The sequence below is a fragment of the Tenrec ecaudatus genome, chromosome 17, assembly GCF_050624435.1.
Source record: "Tenrec ecaudatus isolate mTenEca1 chromosome 17, mTenEca1.hap1, whole genome shotgun sequence".
In the NCBI taxonomy this organism is placed as follows: Eukaryota; Metazoa; Chordata; class Mammalia; order Afrosoricida; family Tenrecidae; genus Tenrec; species Tenrec ecaudatus.
In genome coordinates this window covers 76,063,973-76,081,596 of record NC_134546.1, presented here as the reverse complement: position 1 = coordinate 76,081,596, position 17,624 = coordinate 76,063,973, and positions in this window count along the sequence as shown.

The following is a 17,624-nucleotide window of genomic DNA, read 5'->3' as shown; positions in this document are numbered from 1 at the left end:
TATGTCCATTTTGTGCTTCAGATTCTGAAATGAAACACCTGCATTTCAAGGTAATAACTTTTGATAAAAATTCCACAATTTTACCTTTAGTAAGTAACTAAAGCTTGTATGAAAGGTATCTTACCTATTAATTCTCTAATTTTAATTTCTATTCAGGATACCAGAGATGCTACTCCTGATCAAGTGTTAGCACCCAAGGAAGTGCATGCATCCAAGTCAGGTACGTGCCACAATACACTTTGTAATAAGGACATTAAGCTATTCGACATGTTCACAGGTCTTGTTTTTATTTACTTCACTTTGTAAATTTAGTTGTGAAGATTGAAATTAGTCACGCATCTGCCATTGTCATTATTCATGCATGAAAAAAGGATCTAGAAGCATTAGGGAATGATTTTACCACAATAAGCTTCAATCATATTTTTCCATTGTTATACTTTCTCCTCTACATATTCTTCGTCTGAGAAGTCTACATTTCTTTGAAATTCACCACTGTTAATTATAGAACCCTCCGGTTATTTCCTAATGCTCAACCGTGTTCCCTGGATTTTGATCTATGACAGAAGTAAAGCCTTATCTGTTCATATGTGTTTCAAAATGTATTTCCTTTTAGTTTTTCCCTAGTGATGATTTTAAGTCAACTAAATTTTCTCTATAGCAGACCCTGTGTAATGTATAGTGCATGGATCGTTAATCCTTCTTTAATGATCATTTGGTAGACACAATCTTACAAAAAATAGATTCTGAAACTCTTCATCCTGAGGATCCCTTTACACTATTCAATATTATTTAGACTGCCTGACACATTTTGTTTAAGTCAGCTACACCTGTTTCTACATCAGAAATGAAAGCGGAAATCATTTTAATGAGAGCATCCCTAGTCAAGAATTTCAAAGTCATTTGAGTATGAAGTCATCAAACATCTTGTTGTGTCTGAAACCTCCATAGTGCACTTATTAGAGAATGGCAGTGAAAACACCAAGTGACATTTTGTCTTGTGATAGGAATTGGTTTTTCAAAAGGAGTAAAAAGGGATTTTTATTTCTATATTAATTGCTGGTTTCATGCGCATTGCTACTCTTTGGCCTTAGTGTCAACTTTCACTTCCAGTATCTTTAAATGGAAACACTTTTCACTAAAGTCTATGGTCTCCCTTATATATTTATGATGATAAACCAAAGCTTTACAGTGAATGTTGAAGGTGGCATATTTATGAGAGGTCTTCTCATTGTATGGAAATGGGTCTTTTAATTAAAAGTAGTAGCACATTGATCAGGCTTTAAAAAAGAACCCAAACAAAATAAAGTCTTGTATCTAGAACAGGGGTGCACAATACGTCGATCACGATCTACTAGTCAATCACAACTGTAGTGTGGGTAGATCGCATGGCATTAAAAAAACAGAGGTAAGCCTATCATCAATCTCGTCACTTAATTGATATACAGCAAAGCCAATCAGTTGGCATCTTAGGTGTCAAACACATGCCCAAATAACTGCATTAAGTGCAGCAAAACTGAGAAGCTAAGTTATCAACAATTTTTAGACTTTGGTTTTTTCCTCTTAAATGTAAAGAAAGGGTATAAAACGGAGTGGGGGAGCTGGAATAAATAAGAAGACAAAAATATATCACTTTCACAAGGAATGGGAGTTTTTGACACTACAAGCCAACATTCAGCTGAAGTACAGAAAGAAATTACCCAAACATAAGAAAATGTGCTATCTCCTTGACTGCATTATTCGGCTCTACTTCTTTATGTGAGTCAGCCTTTTCCACATAAAGATCATTCGGTCCAAGTACCGTTCCATCATGACTGATGATAATTTGGAAGTATGCTTCAGGCTGGCTGTCAAAAGCGAATGCCCGGACTATGTATCCCAGGCTCATCTCATTCACTGGAAGTCATCAGAGTAAACTCAGGTAATGACCAAAAATGTACATGGTTCATGGTGTTGTGTTGTGCAATATGGACTCATGCGTTTATGCAAGGTACATAAACATACATTGTACATATAAAAGATTCTCCATGGATTTATGAATAAATGTAATAAATAAATATATGTTTTGCATTTTCATACTTGGTAGATGTTTTTGACTTGATCACGTTATAAGGAACTCGCACCCTGAAAAGTGTGAACACCCTGATCTAGAACATACACGTTGTATTGCCATACTTCCTAAAGCTTTAAATATTTAGGCATAAATGTTAAGAAGAAAGATTGTGAATTCCTGTAGAACTGATAAATGAACTTTCATACCATAAATAGGAAATAATAGAAAGGTCTAAATGAACCCAGCTAAATAAAACTGAAAAATTAAAAAAATACATCTAGACAAAAAGAAAGACAACTGCCACCAAGCTTGTCTAAATTGAGAGCACGAGTGTTGTTTGTTGCGGTTGGGTCTGCTCTGATGAACTGCAAACAGGGCTTCAAGTGGGGCAAGCATGCCCCTTAGAACAGGCAGTATACCATAGAGGCAGAGTGTGTGCCAGGGAGAGGAAGACATGGGACCGATTCACTGAAACAAGAATGTGTGTATTTATCTAAGCAGGTCAAATTTGTGGTATTATTTACCTTCTAATAAGTGAATGTTTTCTCTTCAGATTTTTCAGATTGGGATTCTTCCGGTGGGGGACAAACACTTCCCAAGAAGTCGAAAGTTGATGACAGGCCTCCATGTAAACCACCAGAACCGACCACAAGCCACTCAACATCTGCAAAGTTTGGAAGGATGACTTTAACACAAAAAGAAAAGAACATAACAGGAGCTGAGTTTGTAATTTGCAATGATCCCGTGGATGGCCTGGCTAAAGTAGGGCCATGAGAATACAAAAGGAGCAGAAAAGGTAAACAATCACAGACAATCCAATCATACAGCCCCTCTCTTGGCTTCAGTGGACTTCTGACTTGCCCTAACCATTTGTGTACAACTTCATTTGGGTTGGCCTCCTTTCTGCAAACTGCCACCCAAGCACACTTTTACATGGTATTTGCTTTCTTCATGCAACCAAAGCAGCAACGACATAGCTAGGAGACTTTGGAGGGGGTTCTTTCCTTCCGGCTCATTGAAAGTGTACTCATACTTGAGCATAGATAGTGAACAGTAGGTTCATGGTTGAATTTTGTGACTAGAAGAGCTCATTAATTTGAAGGTTACAGATGGGCCACTTGAACCCAATGTGTCTGCATATTTCTGTATGTCTGACTTTACAACTGTAAACAGTACATTCCAATGTAACCAAACCAGCACCATCTGAAAAGAAATACCAAATGGTGCGTTCACATTTTGCATAGTTCAGAATGCTGTTCTTAATTTAATGAAAATCAACGAAGCTTTGCTATCTAGTAACCGTTCTTAGGGGTGACCACATACCTTATTACCTTATAATACTGATGCTATTGTATGCAATGATTAAGGAGATGTGGTTGCACCATGGTTGAACATGGTTGGCTGCCAATTGGCACGTCAGCCATTAGAACCCATCATTGTGTCCAGAGAAGAGAGATACGGATGTTTGTAACTACAGAAATTCCAGTCTTGGAATCCCACTGTTATCTACCAGTAGGATTGTTACAAGTTGCAGTTGATTCAATAACACACCTAACACAAACAACAGTGAATAATACTTTAAAATAGTAGTGTATAGTTTAAAACAGTACCAATTTGAAAGAGTACAATGACATTCAAAAGTAGAAAAAAGGGTAATTAATTTTACCGCTCTATGAAATTTGTTGATTTATTACATCAAATACGGTTCCTGCTTTTTAGTATCAAAGGTCTTAATTGAACCAATGCTATCAGTTGGCCTGAAGAGCCTTGGTGGTACTGTTGGGTAAGCTTGAGGCTGGAAACTGTATATTTGTCATTTCAACATATAAGAACTGAACCAAGTAGAAAGTTCTGGCTAACTGAAAGATGTCCATCCCTGGATATTTCTTGCCATGAGTCAGGATGGATTGGGCGGTAGTGAGTTTTCGGTGGGTGTTATTAAGCCTATGTTCTTTAATGATTCTGGGTCCTTTAAATCCCATAGCTTTGTCATCGTCTTTTTTTTTTAACTGTAAGATCAGCATGTTGTTCCTATTTATAAATATATTTGACATGCCTTTTTCTAAGGTCATGATTTCCATCTCAGAATAAAGACCACCTTGGGACTACAACAATCAGCATGCCAATCCAGACTTATGAGAACTTACATTTTTAGGTGTAGTGATTGAAAATATAATCTCCCTTTAAAAACCTTCATGGCATATTTGGTAAACTTATATTCCTATTATTTCTTCACTTTTTAAAATATGGATTCAGATTTTGTTCTTGCTGCTTTTATAACAAACACAACCAACATCCAAATCCCAATTATGTAAGCCGCATGTTTCTAAAGCCTAGCATCAGGATTCAGCTTGTTACTAATTCCGCATGAATGTGTGAGATTAGTTTTTGTCCCATTTACATGCCACTGATTATGTCCAGTTTTCTCTTTAGATTCTGCATTAAAACATCGACATTTAAAGGTAATAACTTTTATATAAAACTTTCACATTTTTACCTTTAGTTAGTGACTACATATGTCTAAAATGTTCGTTACATATTAATCTTCTTGTTTTAATTTCCATTCAGGATACCAAAGATGCTTATCCTGATCAAGACTTAGCACCCAAGGATCAGCACACATCTAAGTCGGGTACATGTCACATTACACTATAATTAGGACATTAAACTACTTGGCAAGGTCATCGGATCCTGGATGTGTTTCCTTTTCACTTTTTGTTTGCACATTTAGTTGTGAGAATTGAAATTTGGCATGCATATGCCATTGTTGTTATTTGTGCTTGAATAATAATGGAATGCTTTCACCACAGTAATTTTGAACTCACATTTTCCCATTGGTATATTTTCAAATACTCCATTTGGCAAGTCATAGTTTTGCAAATTCAGAGATATTAATTATGGAATCCTAATGTTTTTCTCCTAATGCATTAAAGGGCTCACTGGAATTTGGATACATGGCAGAGGAAAAGCCTTAACAGCTCCTGTGTGTTTTAACTATTTATCATTTTACTATTGTCCTAGTGATGCTCTCAAGTCAACTGAATTTTCTCCTTAGCAGACCCCGTGTGGTGTATGGTACATGTAGCAGTAATCATTCTTTAGTGGTTGTTTGGTAGACACAGTCTTGGAAATAATGGATTCTGAAAGTCTGCAGCCTGAGGATTTCTTTGTGCTATTCAATATGTTTTAGCGTGTCTGAGAGTTTGTGTTTAAGTGAGTTTTGTACCTTGCTATGTCAGAAATCAGAGATGAAAACATTAAATAGAAGCAGAACTACTCAGTAACGCCATAGCTTCTTGACTATGATGTTATTAATTATCTTGTTGTGTCTGAAACTTCCATCATGCAGTTACTAGAGAATTACAGTGAAAATACCTTGGGAGAATTCGTTCTGCTCTAAGCATAGTATGGCTCCCTTTGGCTCCATGATTACAGGACTTGGGAGACTGCAGAATTTCTCAGCTCATCCTTTGAGAATCATCATTTTACACTTTAACATCCCTGGGTAGCACAATCATTTTTGCTGACTACCTGAGTGATTGTTGGATCACTTCCACTTAGTGGCCATGACGGGCCTGGTGCTACTCTTTCTCAGTGTTACAACGTTTGAAACTACTGGAGCACAGATCTGCTTTGATATACGTGTGAGTTCCATGAGATGAAATCAGTGGGAAGGCAACAGATTGTTCTTGAAACCTTAGTGTCCATGGTGCAAAGTGAATATCATGTCTTGGAAACAGCCTTTAAAGTTTTATTTCTATATTTTTATTATTTAATTTTTTCACGTAGTTTCATGACTTTTATATTTGGTTTTTCAAAAGATTTTTAAAAGTTTTTTTCTTACTCTATTATGTTCTTATTTTAGAGCATGTGGTTACTCTTTGACTACAGTGTCAACTTGGACACTTATGTTTAGATTGGTAAAGCCTATCGCTTCTGTCAATTCATGATGTTTTTCCAAGGTTACAAAATGAATGTAGAAGACAGTTATTGATGTTAGTTCCTCTCATTTTAATAAAAATAACTTTCAAATTTAGCTCAGAATGGCTTAAAGCAGTCAAGTCTTTAGAACATACAAAAGATACTTGTCTGTATATTTAAGCATTACATGTTTAGGCAAAGATTTTCTTATTAAGCAGAATCAATGTGAATCCCGATAGAATTAATAATAAAAGTTTCATAGGAAACAAGATAAATAATAGAAAGTGCTGACTGATCAGAAGTAACTGAAACTTAAAACTAAAAAGTATACAGACAACAAGTAAGACAGTTGCTTATAAAATTGTATAAATGAAGAGCAAGTGTATTGTTGGTTGCTGTTCAGTCAATTGTTTGCTTAATGCAAACATAGGGTCTCACCAGAACAAGTATACAACATGCCACATGCATAGGGAGATGAAGGACCCAAGGTGGTTATGGAGAGGAAGACATGGGACTGTTTCACTGAAACATGATTTGGGTTTACCTAAGCTGGTTAAATTTTTGTGATTAGTTACTTGATAATAAATGAACATTTCATCTTCACATTTTTCAGATTTGTGTTCTCCCCATGTGAGCCAAAAACTTTTCCAAGAAATTGGATATTGATGATCACCATCCATTTATGCCACCATCACAGACCACAGATCAGTTAACATCTACAAAAGGTAGAAGGATGAGCTTAGCAGAAAAGGAAAAAGACTATATCGAAGTTGAGTTTGTAACAGGGGATATTCCTGTCGATCTTCAATGGAAAGCAGAGAGATCGGAAACCAAAAGGGGAAGAAAAGGTAAACAAGCAGAGAGAATTCGGTCAGAGTCTCATTCTTGGCTTCAGACTACTTCTGACTTTCCAAAATCATTTTGTGCAAAATTGGCATTGGCTTGACACACTTTATGCAACCTACAATGTAACCACTCTTTTACTAGGCATTTGATTCCTTAGTCAAAATAGGCAGCAGGAAAATAGTGAGGGCTATTTGGAGGAGTTCTTCCTTGTAGGCAAGTAGAAAGCATGTATATATACTTGAGAGTCGATACTAAACTGTGGGTTAATAGTCAAACTTTGGGACTAGAGGAGCACATTAGGTAGATAATATGACTGCTTAACTATAGTTCTGAATGTAGTACTGCATTCCAGTATCACTAAGCCAACACCTTCTGGAGGGAAAGATTGAACTGCCATAATTCAGAATGCGTGCCCATATTCACGGGAATCATTGAAACTTTGCTAAATGGTTCCCGTTTTCAGGGATGACGATGGACTCTTTTACCTTAACATGTTCACGTCATTGTTTCTAATGACTAAAGGGAGTCTTGCTGGTACCATGGTTGAAAGTGCTTGGCTGCTAATTGGCAGGTCAGCCATGGGAACCCATTAGAAGCAAGACGTCGAAATCTGCAACCAAAATAATTACGTCTTGGTAATCCGCTAGTGCCCTAGCTTTAGGGTCATTATCAACTCAATAGCATAGAAGAAATAACAACAGTGAATCATTTACAGATATTATTAATTATGAGCAGTGCTGTGGCACTTAAAAGTAAACCAGGGACATTCCACTTTGATTCAGCTACTCTCTACAGTTTAGTGGGTGATCGCATCCAATACGTTTTACTTTATGTAGACGCAATGGCCTTTATTTAACTAGTTCTAGAAGTAGGCCAAAGAGCCATTATGGCGCTGTTGAGCAAGCTTGAGGCTGCCAAAGGTATGTTTGGAGGGCCAGAAGCCAAGAGCTGCCCAAGGGAGAAAGATCAGAGGAATTGTGACCTGAAAGATTGACACCCTTGGAGATCCTCTTGCGGTGAGTCAGAATTGACTCGACCACAGAGGACTTTTGGTGGGTAGGATTGGGCCTATGTTCAGTAATTGTTCAATATAATTTATACCCGAAAGCTATGTCATCTTTCCCCTTAATGCTAGAATTAGCTTGTTTTTTATATTTATAACATATCTGACATACGTTTTCTTAGGCTCATGATGTTCTCCTCACATTAAAGATCACATTTGTCTCCATCAATCGCCATGGCCACATTGGCTTATGGACACTTACTTTCAATTGCCGCGATTTAAAGCATGGTTTCTTCTTTAAAATCATCATGGCATATTTGTTAATCCTAAAGTTTCAACAGTATTTTAAGATGGATTCATATTTATTCATGTTTCTTTTTAAAAGTGCACCAAGCAACTCATCCAACACATGAAAACTATGCATTTCTGAAACCCAGCATAAGGATTTAGCTTGATATAAATTCCGCATGCATGGGTGCGATTAGCTTTGGTCATATGTGCATGCAATTGATTATATCCATTTTGCCTTTTAGATTCTACGACGAAAACTCTGCATGTGAAAGTAATTACTTTTATATAAAAGTTCCACATTTTTACCTTTTTTTAAATCGACTACAGGTTGTCAACCTTATTTGTTAATCCCCCTGTTTTCATTTCCATCAAGGCGCCTCATGATGCTTCTTCTGATGAAGATACTGCACCCAAGGATGTAACCACAGCCAAGCCAGGTAAAATGCACAATGCGCATCCAACTTTCTTTAAAAAGATATTAAGTTCCTTGACATGCCGACACGATTCCTGTTCCTTATTTCATGTTTTGGAAACTTCATAGCAAGATTTGACACAAGTCATGCATTTGCCAATGTTGTTATTCATGTTCCATCTAAATATCTAGCAGCACAAGAGGAAGAATTCACCTCAGGAAGCTTGAACTCATATTTTTCCGTTTGTATGCCACCTACTCCCCAAGTTTGGAATGTCTATATTTCTTAGAAATTCACTGATGATAATTGTGGAATTCAAAGAATTTTCCTACTACGTTAAAATGCTCCTTGGAATTCTGATCTTCACCAGAAGCAAAGCCTGACTTGCTCAGTGTGCTTTAACTTATTTCATGTTAGCTTTGCCCTAGTGATGATGTTGTCAACCAAAGGTCCTCATGAGCAGACCCAGTGTGGTGGGTGGTATGTGTATTTATAAAGGGGGAAAGTCCTTTTGCATTCCTTAGTGACTATTTGTTCCACCATCTTTGAAATCAGAGATTCTAGAAGTCTTCAGCTTTGGGACCCCTTTATGCTATTCAATGTTATGTAGACTTCCTCAGAGGTTGGGTTAAGTCAGTTTTCCTTATTGCTATTTAGAAAAGAAAGCTGAAAAAATTTTCATAGAAGCATACAAATTCAGAAAGGTCATCAGTTATTCAAATATGGTGTTATCAAGCATGACGTGGTGTTTGAAAACCTCCATGTCGTACTTATTAGAGAATAAGTAAAAAATGACAATGGACACTTTTGTATTGTTATGAGAATGGTATGGCTCACTTGGTCTCACTGAAACAGAACATGAGAATCTGGAGTTTCTCAACTCAAACTTTATTTCATTTGATATTTTATTCTTTTATTATATTTTTATTAAAAGATCATTTTTGTGGGCTCTTACAGCTCTAGTAACAACCCATATATCAATTGTATCAAGCATATATGTGCATAAGTTGCCATCATTAGTTTCTAAACATTTACTTTCTACTCGATCCCTTTTTTCCCTCCCTCCTTTCCCACCCTGGTGAGCCCTTGATAAATTATATATGTGTGTTCATGTGTCCATCATTGCTGTCTGTTTCCCCCTTCCTCTTCACCTCTCCCGACCTACCCCTACCCTCCTGGTATCCTTACTTCCATTTCTGTTTCTGAATTCCTTGTGTTATGAACTCTTCTTATTTCTTATCTGTACCTGTATGCATGATCAAGTTTAGCCAGCAGAGAAAAGCAGGCCTGGGGTCATGATATTGGGGGCTGGTGGTGAGGAAGCCTCAAGGAACCAGAGGAATATTGTGTGTTTCATCGGTGCTTTAGTGTGCCCTGGTTGACTCATGCCTTCCATATGACTTCTCTGTGAGGGGATGCCCCTTTATCTACAGAGGGCTTTAGTTATCAGTGCCGAACCCCTTTGTTTTCAACAATTAGGTTTTTGTTTGTTGGCTGGTTGGTTTGTTATGGGTCTTCTGATGACTGTTATTCCTATGATACCTCATGATTGCACAGGCTGCTGTGCTTCTTCCATGTGGGCTTGTTGCTTTTCTGCTACATGGGTGCTTGTTTCACTTCAAGCCTTTAAGACGCCAGACACTGTATCTTTTCATAACCTGGCACCAACCGCTTCCTTCGCCATATTTGCTTATGCACCACTTTGTCTACAGTGATTGTGCAGGGAGGGTGAACATCACAGAAGGCCAAGTTGTTAGAATAAAGTGATCCTGCATTGAGGCAAGGCTTGAGCAGTGGCCCAAAGTACGTGTATGGCCTCATTGTATTGCCATATAAATATATGGACATAGACCAATACTTCTATATTTATGAATGAATGAATGCAGTGTATGTACACACTTATGTTTATACCTCTATCCACAGGTTTGCTTTATAGATATTTCCTCTGTTTCCTTTTACTTTCCTCTATCCCACCATCATGCTCACCCTTCTTTCCCTTAGTACTGCCTTTCAGCTAGATTGCTGTTGCTCCAACAACCCACAGGATCTCTACATCCTTCTCATTGCTGATGGTCACTTCCTAGGTGTTCTCCTGTCTATGGCATCGTTTGCTCACTGCTCCCTTCCCCCACCTGCTCCTCCCCCGAAGTCCCTCAAGAACCATGGATCCCATTGCTTCCTCATTAAGCTGGCTTCCCATGCCTATCTTGAATAGTTAGCAAAACCAAGAGTAATGGAGACAACACAAAAGAGAAGACAAAAGATTGAATTAAAAGAGGAGGGAAAAAGATAAAAACTAGGGGGGGAGACATACATAAGTCCAGGTCTGTTCACTGACCTTTTTGACTTTCTCCCCACTGGTCCTGGGGGAATTCTGGGGGCTGCTCCTCCAAGCCTGAAGTCTATTTTGGTGTCTTTTCTTTGCTCCCGCTGCTAATCTGTTATGTTCCCTCTTGGTTTGCCCTGCTGTGGGGTGTGCAGACTGAACTAACTCCCCGCCTTGTGTCCCCAGTATTGTCTTTTGTCTCAGTGTGCTCCAGTGACGGGACATCGTGTCTTGAACTGTTGTCAGCTCTGTAGTCCTCTCTGTGCCTTAGCAGCTCCGTACAGGAACATTGTCCTCCAGGCTTGGTGTGCCCATATGGGGCCTAGAACTTCATTCTCTGTCTTTCCTTCTTGGTTGCTTCTGTGTGGGTGTGGCATGTTGGCCCCTCTCCCAAGCTGATAGGTTTAATGTTTTCCTCTGTAGCACATAATTCTAGGGGGGGTGTTAATTTGACTCTGATTGCCCACTCTGTTCAAAGTTTGGTGCGCCACAATGGGGTTCACATGAACACTCCTATTTCTGTGGAGATAAAACCAATGCTCTCCTCCTGGGTGGGTTAGTGCCCTGCTCCCTGAGTGCCATTGCCTCTCTCATGCCCCCACCACTCATATTTCTCCCCCACCCTTCCCCTTTTCTCTTCTTTTGTGTTGGAATAACATGTACATCCTTGGGTTTAGTCTGTCCGCATCCTGACTGCCTGTACCTCAACCTATACTTACTGTGCAGGGACTCATGTTGTATTTGACCTTTTGTGATTGCCTAAATTTCCTTAGCATAATGTCCTCCAACTCTTCCAAAGAACTGATGTGCTTCATGGCATCATGAGTGCTTTTAAGTGATGTGCAGTACACCATTGTGAGTATGTGCCACAGTTTTCTTATCCATTTAGGTTGCTTCCAATTCTTTGAAATTGTGAATTGTGCTGCAATAAACATTGCAGTACAGGTGACTGGTCATGATCTATTTCTTACCCCTTCTGGATATATGCTCAGTAGAGGGAAAGCTGGCTCATAGTGTTGCTCAATTTCCATTTGCTGTAGGTATCGCCTGATCTCAGATCATACTTTACAATCATCATTTTACATGTTATAATCCCTGGGTGGCACAAGCAATTTTGCTCACTGCCTTAGAGACTTGTTGGATCACATACACATGGTGGCCATGAGGGGCCTGTTGGTAAACTTCCCTAATGTTATAGCCTTTGGAAACACTGGTACCCAGTTTTGCATTGACACACGAGTGAGTCCTTTGAGTTGAAATCAGGGTGAAGGCAACAGATTGGTGAGTGAAACTCAAGAGAGTGTCCAAGATATAAATTGGATATGGTGTCTAAGAATCAGCCTTGAAAGTTTTACTTCTACGTCATAGTTTTTTAGGAGTTTTTGTTTTGGTTTGGTTTTCCCTCTTTCACTTACCTTTATGATATTTACATTTGGTGTTTCAAAAAAGATTGTTTTAGTGTTTTTTTTCTTACTATATTATGTGCTTCTTTCATAGCAAGTTGTTATTCTTTGTGTTTAGTGTCACTTTGGAGCTACCCTACGTTTAAGTGGAAAAAGATTGCCAAAGAGTATAATTTCTCTTATAAAGTCATGATGTTTAGCCAAAGGTTACATAATGAACCTTGAAGTTGGTGTATTGAAATCAGGTCATCTTGTTGAAATCAAAATGTCTTTTAAATTTAAAGTAATATCTTCAAAAAGGCTAAAACAAAAGAGTCATGTTTCCAAAACATACAAAATAATATGTTAGGCATATTTAAGCTTTAAATGTTTACACATTGAATTTGTTAAGAAGAGTGTGAATTCTGGCAAAATTAATGAGAAATTATCATGGAATACAAAACAAATAAGAGAAAGTGCTGAGTGATCTGAAATAACTAAAACTAAATATATTCATATCTATATATATATATAGATAGAGATAGATAGATAACAAAAGACAATTTCTTAGAAGTTTCTCTAAATGAAGAGCAACCATATTATTGATTGCTGTTGTCTCTCTGACTTAATGCAAACATAGGTCTTCGCCAGAACAAGAATGCAGCAGGCCACATGCAATGTGAATTAGGGACCACTGTTTGTCAGGGAGAAGAAGACATGGTCCTGTTTCACTAACACACGATTCGTGTTCACCTAAGGTGGTCATATTTATATTATCATTTACCTTCTCATAAATGAACATTTTGTCTTCAAATTTTTCAGATTTGCGTTCTTCCAATGTGAGCCAAAAACGTTCCAAGAAATTGGATGCTGATGATGACCATTCATTTAAACCACCACCACAGACCAGAACTATGTCAATATTTACAAAAGATAGAAGGATGACCTCAGCAGAAAAGGAAAAGGACAATATGGATGTTGTAACTGGGCAGACTCGCATGGATCTTCAATGGAAAGCAGAGCAATCATACACCAACAAGAGTGGAAAAGGTAAAGAAGCGCGGATAACTCAGAGTCTGCACTCTTGGCTTTAGTCTACTTCTGACTTTCAAAAACCATTTTGTGCAAAATTGCTTTGGGTTTACTGCTGTTATGGAACCTACAACCCAAACATCATTTATTAGGTATTTGTTTTCTTCATCCAATCAAAGCAACAAATAACTTTCAAGGACTGTTTGAAGGCGTTCTTTCTTGTAGGGTAGCAGAAAGCAGATACATATTTGAGGGAATATAGTACTTGTTGAACTTTGGGACTAGAGGAGCACATTTGATGGGCTTTTGCTCAGAATCATGATTTGCCCCTCAGACTAGAGAGCACCTTTGTCTCCATCAATCAACATGCCCACAATGGCTTAGGGACACTTTTACTTTCAGTTGCTGTGATTGAAAGCATAAACTCTCTTTGAACATCTTATTGGCATGTTTGCTCATCCTACATTCCTATCATTCAGCATTTCGTGATGGATTCAGATTTGGTCATGTTTCTTTTTTAACATGTGCACCCAAAAAAAAAAAAACAATCCCAAACATGCAAGCTACACATTCCTAAAGCCCAGTATGAGTATTCAGCTTGATCTTCATTTCTCATGGATGTGTGTGACTAGTTTTTGCCACATTTTCATCCTACTGATTATATCCATTTTGCCCTTTAGGTTCTACGATAAAAACTCTGCATCTGAAGGTAATAATTTTATGAAAAACTTCCACATTTTTACTTTGTCATAAGGACTACAGGTTGCATACCTTCTTTGTTAATATGCTTTGTTTTAATTTCCTTTCAGACTATCAAAGATGCTTCTCCTGACGTAGACTTAGCACCTGAGGATGTACACACACCCAAACCAGGTTAATTTCACAAGACAAAGTTCACTTTGTTAAAATGACTTATTACACACGTCTACAGGATTCTTCTTTCGTATTTATTTTTCTTTGTGCTCACTTAGTTGAGAGAGTTGACATGAATCATGCATATGCCAATGCCATTGTTCATGTCAGATCTAAGTATCTGGCAGAAGAAGAGGAAGTATTCACCACAGGAAGCATGGACTCATATCCTGCAATTTGTATGCTTCCTACTTCCCAAGTTTGGAATTTCTCTACTGTTTGGAAATAAGCAGCTGTTAATTATGGCAGATGTGAAGTATGGCACTCTATAAGAGTTTTTCCTGATGCTTGACCATGCTGATTGGAATTCTTGTCTTCACCAGAAGCAAAGCCTTACTCTGCCTCATGTGTGTTTCAAGTTTATTTCATTTCCGTAGAGTCCAAGAGTTGATCTTGTCAGCCAAATCGTCTCATTAGCTGAAGCAGTGTGGTGTGTGGTATGTGTGTTTATAAAAGGCATCAAGTGATTAATCATTCCCCAGGGCCGGTCTATTACATCACCTTTGAAATAATGGATTCTACAAATCTTCACCCATGGGATCCTTTTATGGTATTCATTATTATGTAGACTTCCTCAAAGGTTGTGTTCAGGCACTTGGACCTATTTCAATATCAGAAATAGTAGCCAAACAAATTTAAATATGTGTGTAAATTCTAAGAAATGTCGCTTGTAATTCTCATTCACTTACCTTCATGATATTTACATTTGGATTTCAAAAAAGAAAAAAAAACATGATTTTAACTATATGATTTTCTTGTATCAGAGCATGTTGTTACTCTTTGCCACTAGGCTCAGTTTGGACTTACCCTATGTTTAAATGGATGCACGTAGATTGCCAATGACTATCGCTTCTCTTGTAAATTAAATTTGTTTTCTCAAAAGTTAATTAATGACTGTGGAAGATGGTGTACTGAAGTAAGGTAGCTCATTGTAATGAAAATAGTTTTTAAATGTAAAATAGTATCTTCAAAAAGGCTGACATGTACACAGTCATGTCTCTAGAATAAAGAAAACAGACTGGTAGGCATATTTAAGCTTGAAATCTGGAGGCAAGGGGTCTGTTATTAGGAAGAAAGTGCGAATCTGGGAGAATTAATAAGGAAACTTCATTGAATACAAAATAAATCATTGAATGTGCTGAGTGATCACAAATAACTAACCCAGAAAAATTGAAACTATTTAAACAACAGGAACGACAATTGCTAATAAGATTATCTAAATGAAGACCAGTGTGCTTCTGGTCACTGTCAAGCCTGCTGTGACTCGATGGAAGCACAGGGTTTCCCCAGAACAAGTGTACAACATGCCCCACGCAGTGTGACATAAAGGACCACTGTTTGTCAAGGAGAGGGAGACAAGTGACTGCTGCACACAAGCATGATCTCTGTTTACCTAAGCTGGTCATATTTATGTTATTTACCTTCTTATAAATGAACATTGTATCTTCAGATTTTCCAGATTCTGGTTCTCCCCGGGTGAGCCAGGAACGTACCAGGAAACTCGGAGTTGATGGTCAAGATCCATTTAAGCCACCATCACAGACCACAAATCAGGCAACCTCTACAAAATGTAGAAGGATGACCTTAGAAGAAAAGGAAAGAGACAATATTGAAGTTGCGCTTGTAACAGAAGACACAACGGTCCACAACATGGATAAAGCAGAGAGGTCAGAAGAACCAAAGAGTAGAAAAGGTAAACAAGCACAGAGAAGTCAATCAGAGAGTCTCTTGGCTTCAGCCTACTTCTGACTTTCCAGAACCATTTAGTGCAAACCTCGCTTTGGGTTGACTTCTCTTACGTAACCTACAATCCAACCAGTCTTTTCCTAGGTATTTCCTTTCTTCATCCAACCAAAGCAGCAAGTAGATTTCAAGGACTGTTTGGAGGCGTTCTTTCTTGTAGGGAAGCAGTAAGCAGATATATACTTGAGAGTACATGCTAAACGGTGGGTAAATTGTCAAACTCTGGGACTAGAGATGCACATTAGGTAGAGGTTTAAAGATGGCCCATGGGGACACAGTACTGATTGCTCAACTGCTTATGTCTGAATTTAGGTGCTTAAATACTAATGTATTCTGTTGTAAACAGACTCACACCTTCTGAAGAGAAATACTGAATAACTTCCTATCAGTGTGCATCACTCACAATGCTGTTGTCCACTTACTGAGATTCCCTGAAACTTCGCTATGGAGTTCGCGTGCTCCGGAGTAACCATGTCCTCTATCGTCTTATAATACGCACATCTTTGTTTTCAATGATTATAGGAGCCCTGGTTTTACCGGGCTTCAAAGTGCTTGGCTGCTAATTGGCTGGTGAGCAACTGGAAGCCATCACTGACACCACAGAAACAAGATGTAGAAATCTGCAACCAAACAATTACAACGTGAAATCCTTTTTATGACCTGGCATTAAGTTCCTTATGAGTTGTAATCAACTCATAGAAACAGAAAAAATAACAACACTGAACAATTAGTTTTCAGATATTCTTAATTATAAACGATGCTGTAGCGCTGAATAGCGATATAGGGCTACTCCATTTGTATACTGCTACACTCTACATTTTCTCGATTCATTGCATCCAATGTGCTTTCCTTTATGTAGATTTAATGGGCTAAATTTAACTAGTTCTATAAGTAAGCCTACACAGCCCTGGTGGCACTGTGGAGTAAGTTTCAGCCTGTCAGAGGTTTATCTGGAAGTCCTAAAGCCACTAGCTGCACCACGGGAGAAAGATCAGGCTAACTGCCCAGAAACATGTCCAGCCTTGGGGATCGTCTTGCTATGAGTCAGATTCCATGGCAGTGGGCTTTGGGTGGGTAAGATTATGTCTGTGTTCATTAAGTGGTCATTATCACTGTGCCCTTCAGCTATGCCATCTTTCCCTAACTGTACAATTAGCTTAGTTTTCATACGCACACTATATTTGTCGCACTTTTTTCAGGGTCATGGTTTGCTCTTCAGCTTAGAGAGCACCTTTGTCTCCATCAATCAGCATGCCCACATTGATTTAGGGACACTTTTGCTTTCAGTTGTTGTGATTAAAACCATAATCTCTCTTTTAAAATCTTCTTGCCATGTTTACTTAACCTATGTTCCTTTGATTTCTTCAGTATTTCTAGATGGATTCAGGTTTGTTCATGTTTCTTTTTTATCCAGTGCACCAAACAGCCACTCCCAAACATGCAAGCTACACATTCCTAAGGCCCAGTATGAGGATTCAGCTTGATCTTCTTTCCTCATGCATGTGTGTGACTAGTTTTTTCCGTATTCTCACCCAATTGATTATGTCCTTTTTGTCCTTTAGGTTCTATGATGAAAACTCTCCATCTGAAGGTAATAATTTTTTAAACATTTTATTAGGGGCTCATACAACTCTTATCACAATCCACACATATACATACATCAATTGTATAAAGCACATCCGTACATTCTTTGCCCTAATCACTC